The following is a 17,116-nucleotide window of genomic DNA, read 5'->3' as shown; positions in this document are numbered from 1 at the left end:
TTACCTGGTAGAGGTTTTTTCCAGGGTTTTCCCTAAACCCATTAAGAGCAAATGTTGTGTAAATTTCGACCTGGATTCTTTTCACTGGCATTATCACCTTCATCTCTATCAGACGCTAGATAACTTTAGCAGTTGATAAAACGTCGTAAAATAATCAATTACAAATCTTTTCTGTAGACTGCGACTTTGTCCCTTACACATTATATAATTTTATTTGAAACTGGGTCTGGCAGTCAGTACAAGCATCAATTTCTTGTATAGTGAAGCTGATTTAACTTTAGCAAAATCAGAAGACAACTTACAAATATCAGCACAATTGTCATACAGCACAGAGCTATAACCAGACAGCGAATTTTCGATCCCTACACGTCGTCCTTTACCTTATGGAGGCAGCGTAGCAATATGTTCAATGACCTCCCTGCAATTGACGTACACCTAACGTTCAGTATCGGGACCGAAAATCCGCTGTCTGGATGTAACTTAAATATATCCAATGAAATATTTAAAGCGATGGCCGTTATGGGTAGACTCCCAATAAAACAAAGTAGCAATAAATAGGAAAATTATAGAGCAAGTTAGCCATTTTAAATATCTGGGGTGTGATATCCTATATAATCATGAAGATTATCTACAAAATAAACAACCATATATAACATCTACTTGGAGGATTTAGTGAAGAACTGTTATCAGAACATGGGAGGATTGATAGTACGAGAAAAAAAATAAAGTGTATGACATTTGGAGATGATATGGCGTTGATAGCAGAAGAGGGGATGATACTAAGGAATATGCTACTGGAGCTAAATGACAGCTATGAGCAGTATGGAATGAAGATAAATGCCAAGAAGACAAAAACCAATGTCAAAGTAAAGAAGGTAAACTAGCGAATTCTAAATGAGGCAGTAGAGCAAGTGGACAGCTTCAAATACTTGGGATGTACTATAAGCAGTAACATGAGCTGCTACTAGAAAGTCAAAAGGAGGATAGCAATGGCAAAGGAAGCTTTTAATAGAAAAAAGGAGCATCTTCTGCGTATATCTGGAGAAAGAACTAAGGAAGAGACTAGTGAAGTGCTTTGTGTGGTGTAGCATTGTATGCGGCAGAAACATGGGCATTACGACGAAGTGAAGATAAGCGACTAGAAGGAGCATTTGAAATGTGGATATAGAGGAGGATGGAGCGTGTGAAGTGGACAGACAGAATAAGAAACGAAGCTGTGTTGGAAAGAGTGGATGAAGAAAAACTGATGCTAAAACTGATTAGAAAGAAGAAAAGGAATTGACTGAGTCACTGGTTGAGAAGAAACTGCCTAATGAAGGATGCACTGGAAGGAATGGTGAACGGAAGAAGAGTTCGGGGCAGAAGAAGATATCAGATGATAGACGATATTAAGCTATACGGATCATATGAGGAGACAATGAGGAAGGCAGAAAATAGGAAAAACTGGACAATGCTGGATTTGCAGTGAAAGACCTGGCCTTGCGCAGAACACTATGAATGAATGATTTAAATGTCAGTGCATGTGAGGAACTATAAAACGTACCCTTAAAAGAATGTAGAACATAAATACAATCAAAATTCTACATGGAAATGGCCACACCATTGTCTATATATGGATGTGAAACTTGGGCGCTAAATATATAACACAAAAGCGAAAATGTATGAATTTCCGAGATTAAATTTGTGAGATAAGTAGCTGGATATAATGAAGTAACCTCATAATATGAAAAGAACTAAAAGGCTTCAACTTAGAACGAGCTAATATCACAAACGAAAACTATCTAGGAAGAGCACGTATTCCCTTGTTGCATGATTTTTCCCGCCCTTTGACAAGATTGATGAGCTGTGAAATTCATGACACAGAAAATAATCTGAGGTTTCATTGGCGCGATTTTCTAACAATGACATTTTGCAACAATAACCAGCACATGCGTATTTGGTAGCCGCACATTTTATGTGTGTGTATCTAATGCCTACTCACTTCACTTGCATGATTCGGGTTCCGAATATTGCGGATAGATGGCAGGACTGTGACACATATTCAATTTATACACCACTTCGGCGGGCCACGCTGTACATGATGTGTATCTGTGAAGAGTCATGTGATGTACTAGGGTGAGTGTCCATGTAAATGTAACTTAAGGAATGTACGAGAATGATGATGAAGGTGAGGAAGGGAGAAGGAGAAACCCGGTGCCGGGACATAGCTTACTCCTGTCGAATAGTACCAATTTAGTGATTAGAAGTTGTGCACCGCCACGTCTCCTAGTCCCGAAGTATAAATTTTACATGAAAAAATCTCACTCCGCAGGAAAACGAAACACGGGCTGGCTAGTCTGGAGGCAGACGCGCTGTCACAGAGCTAACTCGGTGGACCCGTACACTTTATGAACTAGGATATATTAGCTGTCTATTGAGATTAACTGCATTCCTACAGTTTACAAAATTTTCAAATAAACCATATTTAAATAGGAACAATAATTTTGGGATACGTTGTACATTTGTGTTGTTCGGTAGAAAATTGTTCCTAAGGTTTATTTCTGCAACACTCCCCATTCACAACAGAAGTCGACACCAACGCAGTTCATCACGTCTTTTCCAACTTTCCCATCACGAAACATATCACGTTTCTCATTATGTCTTCCTTTGCTGCTTGGTGTTTTACTGTTCACTTTACGGGGTCCATTCCCTTCCGAGAATGGCAGTCCCTCCTCCCTCCGGTTTTACTGTGTCTCTACTCAGAATTTCTGAGTTTAACTGGCAGTCTATACCACTTTTCCTAACCTTCGGTCGATCAAACATAGCAGCAATCTGGCAGAGATACACATAAAATTTACTCACAGTCAATCATTGTGGGCCATTCACGTTTGTTAAGCACTATTACCATACCAAATTTGTCCCCGATTAAAATATACGGCACCGAAATTCCGTTCAGTGAATCAGTAAAGAATCTAGGTATTTATATGGATAAAAGTTTAAATTGGAACATTCAAGTTGCAGAAACCTGCAAAAAAGTATTCTCATTAATCCACTCGTTTAGGCGATTGAAGAATTTTCTACCCTTTTCCATGAAAAAAATGTTAGTGCAAACACTCGTGATGCCCCACTTCGATTACTGTGATATTCTGCTTACTGACCTAAGCGTTACTTCGGCGCAGAGACTACAACGTGTTCATAATATGTGTGTCCGTTTCGTCTGCAATATTGTCGGGCTGATCACGTAACACCATCCCTCGAAATGTTGTCCTGGCTCTGTCTAGAAGATCGTAGGAAAATCCACTGTCCTTCCCTTCTCTTTCACATATTGCATTTCTCCTCCCCTGTCTATCTTGCGTCTCGTTTTCAAAATTTATCCACCCATCATAACCTAGACACATGATCACAACACTCCTCAATATTATCCATTCCCTCCCACCGAACATCCTCACATTCATCTTCTTTCACTGTGGCTGTTCCTCGGCTTTGGAATTCCCTACCGAGTAATTTCAGGGACTGTCAGACATCAAACCAATTTAAGAATAGGCTAACGAAATATTTTTCTAACAATTCTTGTTAACAATAATAGCTGTTTCAGGTTTCTCAATGTTTAATGTTTATACATATATATACATACATATATATACATATATATATATATTACAGGTACATATCTAAATTACCTCATTATTATTAAGCCTATTATTATTATTACTATTATTATTACTATTATTATTATTATTATTATTATCATTATCATTATAACTATTTCTAACCAATGTTTATTATTGTCCCACTAACATTACTTATCCAACTTTCATTATTTACTTTCATGTCGTTTTATGGTCTAGATACTCGTATTAATGTAATAACTATGTAAGCAATTGTATTCAGTTAGAATTAGAGTCTGGCTGGGCGGAAGAGAAGGCGTACTGGCCTTAGTTCTGCCAGATTAAATAAATAAATTATTATTAATTATTTTCTACATTATACAAAAATATTGGACTGAGGCTTATAATAAGTTACATTTGACAAACTACAGTAGAAAATTTATTTTTGAAGCCGAAATTAGTAACATGTGGCCTTAACGCATTCATAATCAAGGTAGGTCATTAAATCATGTTCCGCCGAACAAAAATTCATCCTCCCATTTTAATTTGGGTCTTCCTACATCATGATATCTTGTGATCTGTTGATAGGATCCTTCCTCAAATGTTTTATTTATACTAATGTAGAGTAGTTGACTGTTCGTCATTCACCCATATAACAACAGTTGTGTAGACCAAATTTACTGACAGAGTCGTTGTCCAAAGGTGTGACATAGGAGGCTGGTCTACGCTACATGCGCGATGAGTTGAGATGAGATAAGATGAGATAGTGAAGGAGATTTGAGATATCTTGGGATGCAAGAAGGTAACCGAAGCTCTCGGAGAAACCCGTGTCTTCCCTAGACCATGGGCTTACCCAACACAAGTTATAAATCGGGGATATAATACTGGAGATGAAACTCGTGTCCAGAAGTCCAGCGCTCCAGCTACTAGACCACCAGGGCGGCTTCTTCCGCAGAAGTTCTTGTATTCATTATTTTGATATGTTCCAAGTATTTCTACTTATTTTTTTCTGTGTTATTATTAAATAAAATATATTACGCTCCCCTCTTATAATAATGATTACTTACTTACTTACAAATGACTTTTAAGGAACCCACAGATTCATTACCACCTTCACATAAGTCCGCCATCGGTCCATATCCTGTGCAAGTTTAATCGAGTCTCTATCATCATATCCCACCTCTCTCAAATCCATTTTAATATTATCCTCCCATCTAAGTCTCGGCCTTCCCAGAGGTCTTTTTCCCTCCGGTCTCCCAAGTAACATTCTATATGCATTTCTGGATTCGCCCATACGTACTACATGCCCTGCACATCTCAAACGTCTGGATTTAATGTTCCTAATTATGTCAGGTGAGGAATACAATACGTGCAGGTATGCGTTGTGTAACTTTCTCCGTTTTCCTGTAACTTCATCCTCCTTAGCCCCAAATGTTTTCCTAAGCACCTTATTCTTAAACACCCTTAATCTCTGTTCCTGTCTCAAAGTTTAAGTTTCACAACCATAAAGAGCAACCGGTAATATAACTGTTTTATAAATTCTGACTTTCAGATTTTTTGACAGCAGACTAGATGACAAAAAATTTCTCAACCGAATAATAACAGGCATTTCCCATATTTATTCTGCGTTTAATTTCCTCCCGAGTGTAATTTATATTTGTCACTGTTGCTCCAAGATGTTTGAATTTATCCACCTCTTCGAAGGATAAATCTGCAATTTTTATATTTACATTTCGTACAATATTCTGGTCACGAAACATAATAATATACATTGTCTTTTCAGGATTTACTTCCAAACCTATCGCTTTACTTGCTTAAGTAAAATTTTCGTGTTTTCCCTAATCGTTTGTGGATTTTCTCCTGGAATATTCACGTCATAATAATGATTATAACTAAGAATGTGATTCCTCAAGGTTTATAGAGCGGCATTTCTCATGATCTTTATTTCAGATGATTCTACTAATGATCACTGCTAAAATGAAATACGTCTGTGGCAATTTTTCACAGGTTCCGCTATCGGGTGTAGTTTTTCTTTTGCTAAGCTGACCTAATTCTTTCCTGAAAAAAACTACCGGATTATTTCACGCTCTCTTTTAATCCTCTGGTCAGTTTTTTGCAGTGACACCAGTGTACTCAGCAGCTCTTCGAGTGGGACCATCACGAGAATGTAGTAATTTAATTTTGCTACAGGCTTCATGTATGTCTTCGTATATTTACAAATTAATAAAGTTTTCTCAGTATACTGTACAGAATGTATGTCTTTCTATCCATTTACAAGCTATACATACAAGACGATCCAATAAAACGTGCAGAAATTAAACAGGAAACAGAAACTCCCATACACTACATTTTGAGATAGGGGATTGCAAAGCCAGATTAAGAGAGATGAACTTAAAGATATCTATCGCTATCGCTTACTTTTTTTTCATATAATCTTTATTTATTATTTACCACGTTGTACCTCATAACAAGTGCTTGAAATGATGGCCAGCAATATTGAGTATTTGCAATTATTATTTACATTTATTATTTACATGTATATGCAATCCATCATGTTTTGCTTGTTGACCACAACGTGGTTCTGTCTATTGTATTTACATTGTCACATTACAAAAAACATACTACTACGCGTTCAATGTTACATGATCGCTGAGCGCTCATGTCGCCACAATTGCTGTATACAAGACATCGTAGGAGCGTAGGCGAATACAGAGCGCGAGGCATTGAGGTTATCGAAGCATTCGTGGAGAGAGATGACGCACTCTGCTAGTTCGTGGAATCAAACCGGTCAATTTACAGCGGACAGATAGTAAACATGATGTGAGTTAACGAAAGACAGTGCATTGTTAATTCAGATTTGTAAATGATATGAAAATAATTTAAAAATTCAAGTCCACACCTGTGGAGTAACGGTCAGCGCGTCTGGCCGCGAAACCAGGTGGCCCGGGTTCGAATCCCGGTTGGGACAAGTTACCTGGTTGAGGTTTTTCCGGGGTTTTCCCTCAACCCAATACGAGCAAATGCTGGGTAACTTTCGGTGCTGGAACCCGGACTCATTTCACCGGCATTATCACCTTCATTTCATTCAGACGCTAAATAACCTAGATGTTGATACAGCGTCGTAAAATAACCCAATAAAAAATTCAAGTAAATATCAATAATAAGTATAAGTAATTGTAAATATAAATTGTAAATAAATGTAAATAATAACACTGTAGATAATATGAGGTTTAGGCTTTTTCGTAACGATCAAATTCGTCACCGTTATGTTTCGTCACTGTAGGATTTGTAAAAATGTCATGTTTTGTCACAATATATTTCGTCAATACGGGTTTCTTTTTTGTATGACAACGCATTCCGTCACAGCCTCGATTTTCGGGTCTTCAAACAATTAGCAATGAAACAAAACATAGAGACCAGTACAAGCCAACCTTTTCATGTCCTGGTGTGTATTAGAAGTTTTACTCTGGAGTGTCTGAAGAAGGATAGTTTTTTTCAATTTTTGATGTGTTAAGATGTCTGTGCCGTCCCGCGCCGTGCGTCATGGTTTAAGGCATCCTGCCTAGGATCGCGTTACAGAATGCGCGCTGGTTCGAGTCCTCATGGTGTAAGATATTTCCTCAAGAAATTTCGGCCAGTGTATAGGACCGGTGACCACCCAGCATCGTTATGCACTTGGGGAGCTACGATACGTAGCGAAATCGGTTGTGAAAGCCAGCTATAACGGCTGGGGGGATCATCGTGCTAACCACACGATACCTCTATTCTGGTTGGATGATCGTCCACCTCTGTTTCGGAATGTGGACGTGAGGCCAGCAGCCGGCTGGTCGATCTTGGCCCTTCATGCATTGTAGCGCCACGGAAAAAAAATAAGATGTCTGTGCCACGAATCGCAAGTGTTTGCTGATCTCGGAAGGTTCTCCAATGTCCAAGTGTAACAGTTTCAGTTGGATAGAGGGAAGATGGGAATCTGCCATGCCTTCGTCCCTTAACATAGGTACTTTCGACGAGTTAAAAACAATGCTAAGAAAAACTGTGACTGTGTCCTGAATCGGGACAAAAGTGTCGACTACGTTATCCTCGGGAACGAAAGCTATAATGTTATTAGCGAATGGAACTGGGCTCTTAAGTTAACATTGGTTTCCTGGCGGTACTCAGACAACCCCTCGGACTGGAGTGGTCTTCAAAAGACCGTGATGAAACAAAGAACCGGCGAGCTTCGTCATGACGATTGCTTCATAGTCAGTCGATACAAAGTGTGATTGCAATTGTAGAAGAAAACGAGCATTTACCTCCTGCTATGTGTATTAAAAATGATTTCATAGGTACACCTTGTTCTCCTCTTCACAATTGTAACAACTAGAAGACACTGTCCATGGATGCTAACATGAATAAATGTTGGAATATTGTGGTGCACACTTGAATGTTCCGTCCATAAGCCAGTAAACATTTTTCTGTAATAATTGTTTAAATTGCCGATCAGTTCCGAATGTAAGAACTTTTCTGCAAATGTAGCATCAAAGCCATCGATCATCGTCAATAGTTTTCTTACATCTCTCCGCAATATCGGTACTAGTATCTCTGGAAATAAGCCAACAATAAATGAACAATCTTTAAGTTTTGCCTATGATATGTGACAGAATACGGCCGTCATGAATTTGTATACTGTGACAAAACGTAGTATGACGAAAATGTAAAGTATGACGAAACATACCTATGACGAAAAAAGTGTGGCGAAAAAGCCGGATCCCGATAATATGGAAAACAATAAGCTATAGCGATAGACTTGTGTAAGCTTAGGCCTATATATCCTTAATCTGACTTCTCATACTCCAAGTTCTCCATCTCAATGTGTCTTGTAGAGCATCTCCTATTTCCTGTTTAAGTTTTGTATGTTTTTACTTAACCAGTCAATAGTACTTAATAGTAAATTTAACTCACTTGTTATAGTACAGTCATATTAATTATTTATTAGTACTACTTTAAAATTGACAGAAAAATGGAAACGTGTTCCACACACTTATAAGCAACTCAATTAAAATATTACATATTAATGCCAAGTACAAAATTAGTCACTAAATCTTCAGATTTTTAGATGTTTTCAGGAAGACTATTGAACATTTGTATTGCCATGTAACGTATACTCCCCTTTGATAGCATAATAAATTTGATGATGGCGTATGAAAATCATTCTTTCTGCTGGTATTTGTACTATGTATGGCTGAGTTAGTTGGAAATTTTTTTATTACATAAGAAATTTATTAAAGAGTATCTGTATTGATTTGTTAAGGTCAGAATCGCTGAATTTAAAAAAATGATCTACACTATTCTCTAGCTTTTGCTTCAACTATTATTCTACTAATAAAAGAGAAATAAAAGTGACAAAACTAATAAAAATTATTCACAATCAAATAAAAGTTAACTGTTACATTATTTCAACATAATTTAATTTCCTTCTGTCTCCGTTTTTCCTGATCTCCTCACTCCGCGTCTTACAGTTTCATATCAACTGACTCAACGTGGTCAGTGTTAAGGTAGAGGTAGACCTTCCTCTCTTCCTTCTTTCCGGTGGCGTCCGTTCAATGCTTCTTTGGGAAGTCTTCTATCAGACATTCTTTGATAATGCAGCAATGGCGCAAGAAGATCTAAATATTCCGAGAAAAATACCTCAGAGACTGTGTTCACCACAAAAATCACACAATTTTATTGAAATGTGACTTCATCTCCTTTCAGTGAAAAGCAGCAAATTGACGACAAAGGCCGGGAATTTGAAAGGAGAAATAAATTAAAATGTACGCGCTATTTCGTGCCATTGTAATCAGTCTAGAACTCTGGAGGATAATGGAATATATATCTGCACTCCAAGCTCATTGGTCTTTTGTTCTATTCCGAGGTACATCATTCACTGAAGGATGTAAAACCGAAAATAGCATGTATGCTAGTGGATCACATAAAGCGAGCGAAAACAATCCATAGCTAAAAATAGTGTGCGAAACATTCTCTGTCTAGCTACAGCTTCTGTCTTTGTAAGTCGTTTGTGTTAGGCAGCATGTTCCTTACGCTCATCGGTACTTGAACCAGAGACTGAATTTTAATCCCAAAACGAATAGGAATGCGAATAGCGACTTTGTGAACCCGTAGTTCATGACACCAATACCGGTGTATTTAAGTACCGGTAAGAGTTTTTTAATTTTTTTGGCATTATTAGATAGTTTTAGGTCTATTTAATAACGTACCAAAGTTTCAGGTCCTGAATCCACCTAGAGTGCTATTTTAAATACCAAACAGGCTTTGTACATTAGCGTCGTGCATTACAGGCGCTATGTTCGGTTCAAGTTTGTCGAGTACGGCGAAGTTCGATATTCGCCGATGTTCGCTTTGCAGGAGGCCTGTCGTGTTTGTTCCACTTTGTTATAAAAATATTCGCTGCCCTTCACTCGTGTGCTAAAATTCTAAAGCGGTTAAAACATATCTTGCGATTAGTTTTTCATATGAAATAAGAAAAAGTTTTTAATGTCTTGGTTGCCTCTGTCATGTTCGAACATTGCAGGTCACTATTGTACATACATAGTAGACTCTAAAGTTATTTTACCGAAACGTTAAATTTTCCATGTTTAGGACATTTTTCTCCAAACCTACTGAGACTAGAGTCATGAAATTTTGCACACAAATTAATGTAAAGTCTCTACCTTAAGGGGTTAGGTACAGCTTACAGCAGTAAAATTTTGGAAATATTCAACATTTTTCTCCCATTACTGTATCTTGTACAATAATGAAAATTAGTATGTGCAAAACACTGTCCTTCTGCTATATGAAAAAAAAAATATTTTTACGATTAAACATTATTTAATTTTTGCTTTTTTCTTCAAAATTCAGTTCACTGCGCAGTGATGAAGCGTTTCTCACGTAACTGTGATGAACGTTTTTGTGCATATCATATCTACAGTATGATGCAAGATCACTTCTCTATCTTTGATATATTGTCCGATAAAAAATAAATTCATTTAAGAAAATGGTCAAATATCAGTATTTTCTTCAAACATAAAATAAAAAAATATTATTTATTAAGGAATGTAGTTGAAAGAGCATGATATTGTAAACATGAGTTTCAGCAATAAAATAAAGAGAGAGAACATGAAAAAGTTAACAGTTTATGAGTTATGAGAGAAAAGCTTCATCACTGCACAGTAAACTGTCACCATTTTGAATTTTGAAAAAATATATAAATATATTTTTTTAAGTCGTAAATATATATATATTTGTTTCATATAGCAGAAGGACGGTGTTTTACACAAACTAATTTTCATTATTGTACAAGATACAGTAATGGAGAAAAAAGTATTGAATATTTCCAACAATTTTACTGCTGTAAGCTGTACCTAACTCCTTAAATACGTTTGAAGAAAAATGTACCTGAGTTAAGTGTATTAAAAATGTAATCACCCCAAAATTACCCTATATTTTGAAAAAGCGACACGCGAAAATCAGTATACACCACTCGTAATTTGTAATGTACATGCAAAATTACCACTCTTTACAGACCTAGAAACAAAATTTTGGCCTGAATATTCCAAGTTCCAGTTATGGTATACTGCGCATACTCCGTAAGCACTTAGCATGCGCAGAATGTCATAACTAGATTCCTGCATTTGGTTACCTAAAGAAGGGCTGGGCATCAAGAGCGAATTCTACCCTCTCACGAGGAGCCATACGACTTCTCTTCAACCCTTTTCTTCCACGCCGAACACCGCGCAGCGTTGATGTCGTAAGGGATGAATATTAAGCGTCCCCGTTTAGAGTCTGGATTCGCTCCCGGTGCCCAGCTCTGGCCTAAAACCTCCGAGCAATGCGCAACAGTGTAGGTATGTACAGCGTACACACTTCAAGTCTGCTGTTCAGTGAACCATGTCAAAACAAAACAAAGCTAGACGGTTGGAAATGAGTGTTCCAATAGGAGAATTTATTAGCGAGCACTTCATTAGGAAAGAAGAAAACGTATTTTATCAGAAAGAAGGAATATTTTTTTTGAAACACTTAAAATGTTTACAGTCTTTTTTCTTCTTCTTTTTCTTCATCCGGCGCTACAGCTTGAGGTGAGCCTTGGCCTCTACAACAACAGTTTTCCATCGATCTCGATTCTGGGCAACTGAAGTTCTAAAATCAGCTTTCACAAAATGTTTACAGTCACTCGTTGTAATGTATAGAGACCCGTAAAGCAAGTAGTCAGTGTAAATAATTTTGTTTTTATTGTGATTCATTGTATTATTGCAATTTCCACCGTTTATTTCTGTATTTCATCAGAGTCATCTAGCAGCTATTCTGATAAAATGTGATCCTATCTCACTTGAGGGCATAATGTGAGGAAGACTTTGTATTCTTCTTGATTGTAATAGCCCCTACTGTATTTCACCGTAAGACAGGGCATTGGATTGTTTCTGGCATAAGATAAGCTCGATATGATGGGTCCTGATCCTGTGACACGATTAGACAATGTTGTAGATGTTTTCCGCTTCTCAGATTGCTCCCGATCCGCTACGCTATATTCCAGGTCGCCAGAGACCGAGTTCAGCTCCGTCAACTCAAATAACATGAGGAAAGAACCGAGGACAGGAATTAAGGGCGGTTGTTCCCTACCTAATAATTAGATAACGGAGCGAGAGGGACAGTGTGGAAAACAATGAGACTCGAAGTTCATCTTACACATTTCGTTACCCTGGTACCATGAATGATTCGGAAATTATCACGTAAAATAATTCCACTTTTCTGGAAAGCGTCTTCTGTCATAATAAAATCCTTTCCTTAAATCCCATATAGTTCATTATAATGCAAATAGAACATTGATAAAATAATATGTGTTATTATTATTATTATTATTATTATTATTATTATTATTATTATTATTGATAGATGTGCACATACATAATCTCTATTATTACTCTTATTATTTGAAATTAATTTTTCACAATCCATTATACGCGTCGAAATGAATAGGAGTAGGCATTTAGCATTTATGGAAGTTCCCCATGAGAGGAAGGTGTTAGTTTACGTCTATTTTCGAGTTCCCCCTTCAAAATTTTCCAATGCTCTTTAGTATGAAACGTCGAAAATCGGAGTGAAACAAGTTGCCGTCAGACTTGGAGCTTACACAGACACTTTTTCTCAGCCACAATTTCCCTTGCAAGGCAGCGTTTTCGCTTAGCTTTTAAATGTTTCTTCTCCAATTTCCCCATTCATTCATTGGCTTCGGTTTACTCATTGTCACTATGATAGTATTTGAATCGCTAAATGCGGAAAGGTGACTTGACCACTTTTTTGCGAAAACGAGCTTCATAGTCAGTAGCTATCTTCTGGGGTAAAATCATCGTTTATGCACAAAAGAGACTTCTTTTGCAATTGTTGTGACAGCTACAGCTATAAGAATTATCCATTTGTTGCAGAAAGGGAATATATTCTAGACATGTCCCTTTTCTATGCTTTAATTTTGCATTAGAAACTTTGTCCTACATTGTTGTATTTCTTAGGCCTATTATACATTATTACTGATTTAATTTTGCGTTACAACGTTGTCGTAAAATTAGACTCCGTATTCCAGCTACCTAAAGACTGAACGTAAAGACGCATTGGGTATATAGTATGTCAAACACAGGAAATGCAACGGATAAAGATATAACCATAACCAAACACGTTGTTGCTGCTTGTTCGTGGAGTACAGTCAACTCCCGACAATTCTGAAGCTATACTAGTAAACACATGCTTGAGCCATAATGTTCATTTTCGTCTTGAATTTTGCAGTCAATAACTGAATAATAACATGCGTTCGTAAGTTACGGAACTTGAACATATGCGGATGTTACTTGAAATGACTTTATATTGCAAGAAATTCTTTCATTAGCACATGTTATTGGTTCATGAAGTAGTACAAGATATTCCTATTGTCTGATATTTTTTCGTGTCGCTCATCACTGTCGCTCATCACCACTAATTTTCTATGTACTTTTCTAGAAATTTCCTAAGATGTATAATATTCAATTTATTAATTGGGTTGTTGGTACTGAACATCCACACCTGTGGAATAACGGTCAACGCGTCTGACCGCGAAACCAGGTGGCCCGGGTTCGAATCCCGGTCGGGGCAAGTTACCTGGTTGAGGTTTTTTCCGGAGTTTTTCTCAACCCAATACGTGCAAATGCGGGGTAACTTTCGGTGCTGGACCCCGGACTCTTTTCACCGGCATTATCACCTTCATTTCGTTCAGACGCTAAATAACCTGAGAAGTTGATACAGCGTCGTAAAATAACTCAATAAAAATCATGGTAGGCTACACAAATCCATGCTAAAAGTCGAGTTAATATCTCCATAATTTTCAGTTTCTGGATTACGTTCGATACACTTCCTGTGGCTTTTGGTATTGCATTGCCTTTCAGTGTTCTGGTTTTGTTATTTTTACGTCCTTTTTACACAATTTACATGCAATGTTGCCTATATTGACAGTGAAAATATTAGTTCAAATATCCTCAATTATTCCTTACAATATTACATGCTTGAGCGTCTTACCTAAGGCATTTTACCTCTGCAATAAACCTTCAATCAGCCACAAAGATGTAGCTATTTAAATAATACGACTAGTAAGAATAGATGAATTCAGAATTCTTTAAATGCTCCTAAATTACTTATAACTAGGGTTCGTAATTCAGCTGCCTATAAACTGGAATGAGGTTGCCTGATTCGAAGTATATGTGACGTCACAGCGCAGGTACAGGTACGTTCGTATACAAAATAGTTAGGCTACGCATTCTCTGTCCTCTTCCTCTAGAAAGTCAAAACCGGGACGCAGTCAAAGTGATTAGTCTTATCGATCATTGCTCTTACTAGTCGTATTATTTAAATAACTACATCTTTGTGGCTGATTGAAGGCTCATTGCAGAGATAAAAAGCCTTAGGTAAGACGCTCAAGCGTGGAATATTGCAGGGCATACTTGAGGATATTTGAACTGATATTTTCACTATCAATACAGTCAACATTACATATAAAAGTGTAAAATAAACGTAAACTTAATAAAAACAGTGCACTGAAAGACACTGCAATACCAAGAGGCACAGAAAGTGTATTAAACGTAATCTAAAAGAACCAGGACTATCACAATCTGAATATTATAAAGATATTAACTCGACGTTTAGCATGGATTTGTGTAGCCTACCATGATGTTCAGTGCTATCATCCCGATTAATAAATTGTGTAATCAAGGTGTATAATAAATTGAAATAATCTACATTTTAGGGAATGTCTAGAAAAGTACATAGAAAATTAGTGAGTTTTCAGTGATAAGCGACATATGCAATATCCTAATAAAATACAAAAAAATATCAGCCAATAGGAATATCTTGTACTACATCATGCACCAATAACGTCATATACACGACATTCAAAGATATCTGACCCCACTAATCGATAGTGATCGATAATTTGTTGATGTAAGTGTAGCTTCTTTAGTCATTACTTCTATGAATAGATTGCGATGATAATAGGCCTAGTCGTACATAAATATACGCGCATTATACAATTCAATTTTTCATATCACTTTACTCATTGTAAAACAGTTGGAAACGGCTGATATTGTCAATTATGAGAATAATTCTGTGGTGTGTGGGTAAAAGGAGATAAGTCATAAAAATGAGTTTGGAGATAAATGAAAATTGAACTTCGGACCATTATTGCAAATAATTTTCTACACAAAAAAAAAAAACACATCAACTGTTAGCAGTCTTTTGATTTTTGCACACTCACTTGTATAATTTAACTTGTGTGTTCATCTGGGGAACAAAATTCCACCTGCACAAAAATATGACTTATCCCCCTTTACCCGAACACCACATTATTTATGCTTAATCTACACAATAATTTTCTCTGGCACCTTTTTAATGGTCCCAATAATTATGCCACTTATTGAGAACTAACGGAACTCTTTCAAAGTTTGTCAATTTTTTCTATCTTTCGTTCTGACTTATCCCGTGGTTGGAAAATTCGCTTACACGATCACAAAATCGTAGGTCAGATATCTTTGAATGTCAGTTATTGAAAGAATATCTTACAATAAAAAATCATTTCAAGTGACATCCGCATATGTTAAAGTTCCGTAACTTACGAATGCACGTTATTATTCACTTCAAAGATTAGGACGAAAATGAACATCATGGTTCAAACAAGTGTTTACTATCATAGCTTCAGAATGTCGGAAGCTGATTGTACTCCACGGACACGCAGCGACGACCTGTTTGTTCATATCTTTATCCGTTACATTACCTGTGTTCGGCGTACTATATAGGTAGCTGGAATACGAAGCCTACTTATAACATAAACAATCAAACATCAAAGTCTCTAAAAGTAATAACAATGGGTATGAAATGTGTAAAACAGTTTCTTGTGTCTCCTGTAAAATTAAAAAAAGTTGATATGTCACCTTTCCGTATTTAGCTATTCATATCTTTAATCCTTAAATCCAGACCCTAGTCATAGGCAGAAAGCTTCACTACGTAGGAATGCGATCCTCCTCCCAGCAACCCGCCAGTTTACAGATTTTCTAAGCTTCAAATTTCTAAGTAAAGTTGCTCTGTTGTAACGCTACGTCTCGAGAGGCGGGGTGAATCTGCGAGGTTTGGAAGCTTCGAGACAAACTATATCACAGCCTCGTCATGTAGGTAGAAGACAGACTCCGTAAGTGAGCCAAGAGAACTTTCATACCAACAAACTTCACCCAAATGAGTAAGATGGAGAAGAGGGTTGGAGTGAGGGTGCTTCTGTATGAAGCTCTATCTTCCAGCATCTGAAACCTAAACTCGGGGGACTGACAAAAGAGGAAGATTACGACCAAAATGAAGGTGCGGTCAGACAAAGTGAGGCTACTGCTCTTGTGTGCCAAGACACAAGTTTGTGAGCTGCTTGTAAATTTATGTTAACGACGTAGCTTCCATGTCAACCACACGTAATGCTGTGCTGGCTTCTATTCAACTGAAACTGCAAATAAAATCATCTTGTCTTGTATGAGCGACATACCTGAATTGTACATTAGTTTTATGACACGAAGTCAAGAAACGTGTTACAATTTTATTCATCCATATGGGACCGGATGTTACAGTCGTCTTTTCCAGCACTGTAACTCGAAGAAAATATATCAGTCGTATTTCAAATTGTTTTCTTTTCGCCAATTTATCGTCTCATAATTACGTTAATGATAAATTGTAGTCACAGACTGAAAAGGATTTAATAGACTACTACACTTTTACTATGTCATATTACTTTTGACAAAAAAAAAACGGTATGGAATGACATGTTTCAACCAATAATATCTGCTTATCCTACAATTTTTAACATCTTCCTAGCATTTGTTATTATCACCTCCCTAGCATTTGTTTTTGTCACCTCCCTAACATTTGTTTCTTTGTTTGCCAACATTGTACTTTGAATAATTGTATCTTTTAAAATTATTCACATTTATTTCATCATCCTTAATAAAACTTTTCTATAATAATTT

The 17,116-nt window shown here is 36.9% G+C and overlaps 2 protein-coding genes across 2 annotated transcripts in view; one reads left to right on the top strand and one right to left on the bottom strand.

The window, feature by feature from the left end:
* The window catches only part of LOC138698393 (calmodulin-like), an 891,422-nt gene that overhangs the window by 344,540 nt on the left and 529,766 nt on the right, over positions 1-17,116 (bottom strand). The window lies entirely within an intron of this gene.
* LOC138698384 (troponin C-like) overlaps positions 1-17,116 on the top strand; it is a 98,073-nt gene that overhangs the window by 64,356 nt on the left and 16,601 nt on the right. The window lies entirely within an intron of this gene.

Source organism: Periplaneta americana, chromosome 1 (genome assembly GCF_040183065.1).
Source record: "Periplaneta americana isolate PAMFEO1 chromosome 1, P.americana_PAMFEO1_priV1, whole genome shotgun sequence".
In the NCBI taxonomy this organism is placed as follows: domain Eukaryota; kingdom Metazoa; phylum Arthropoda; class Insecta; order Blattodea; family Blattidae; genus Periplaneta; species Periplaneta americana.
Note: the sequence above shows the minus strand (reverse complement) of the source record. Positions and strands in the feature narration are given on the sequence as shown.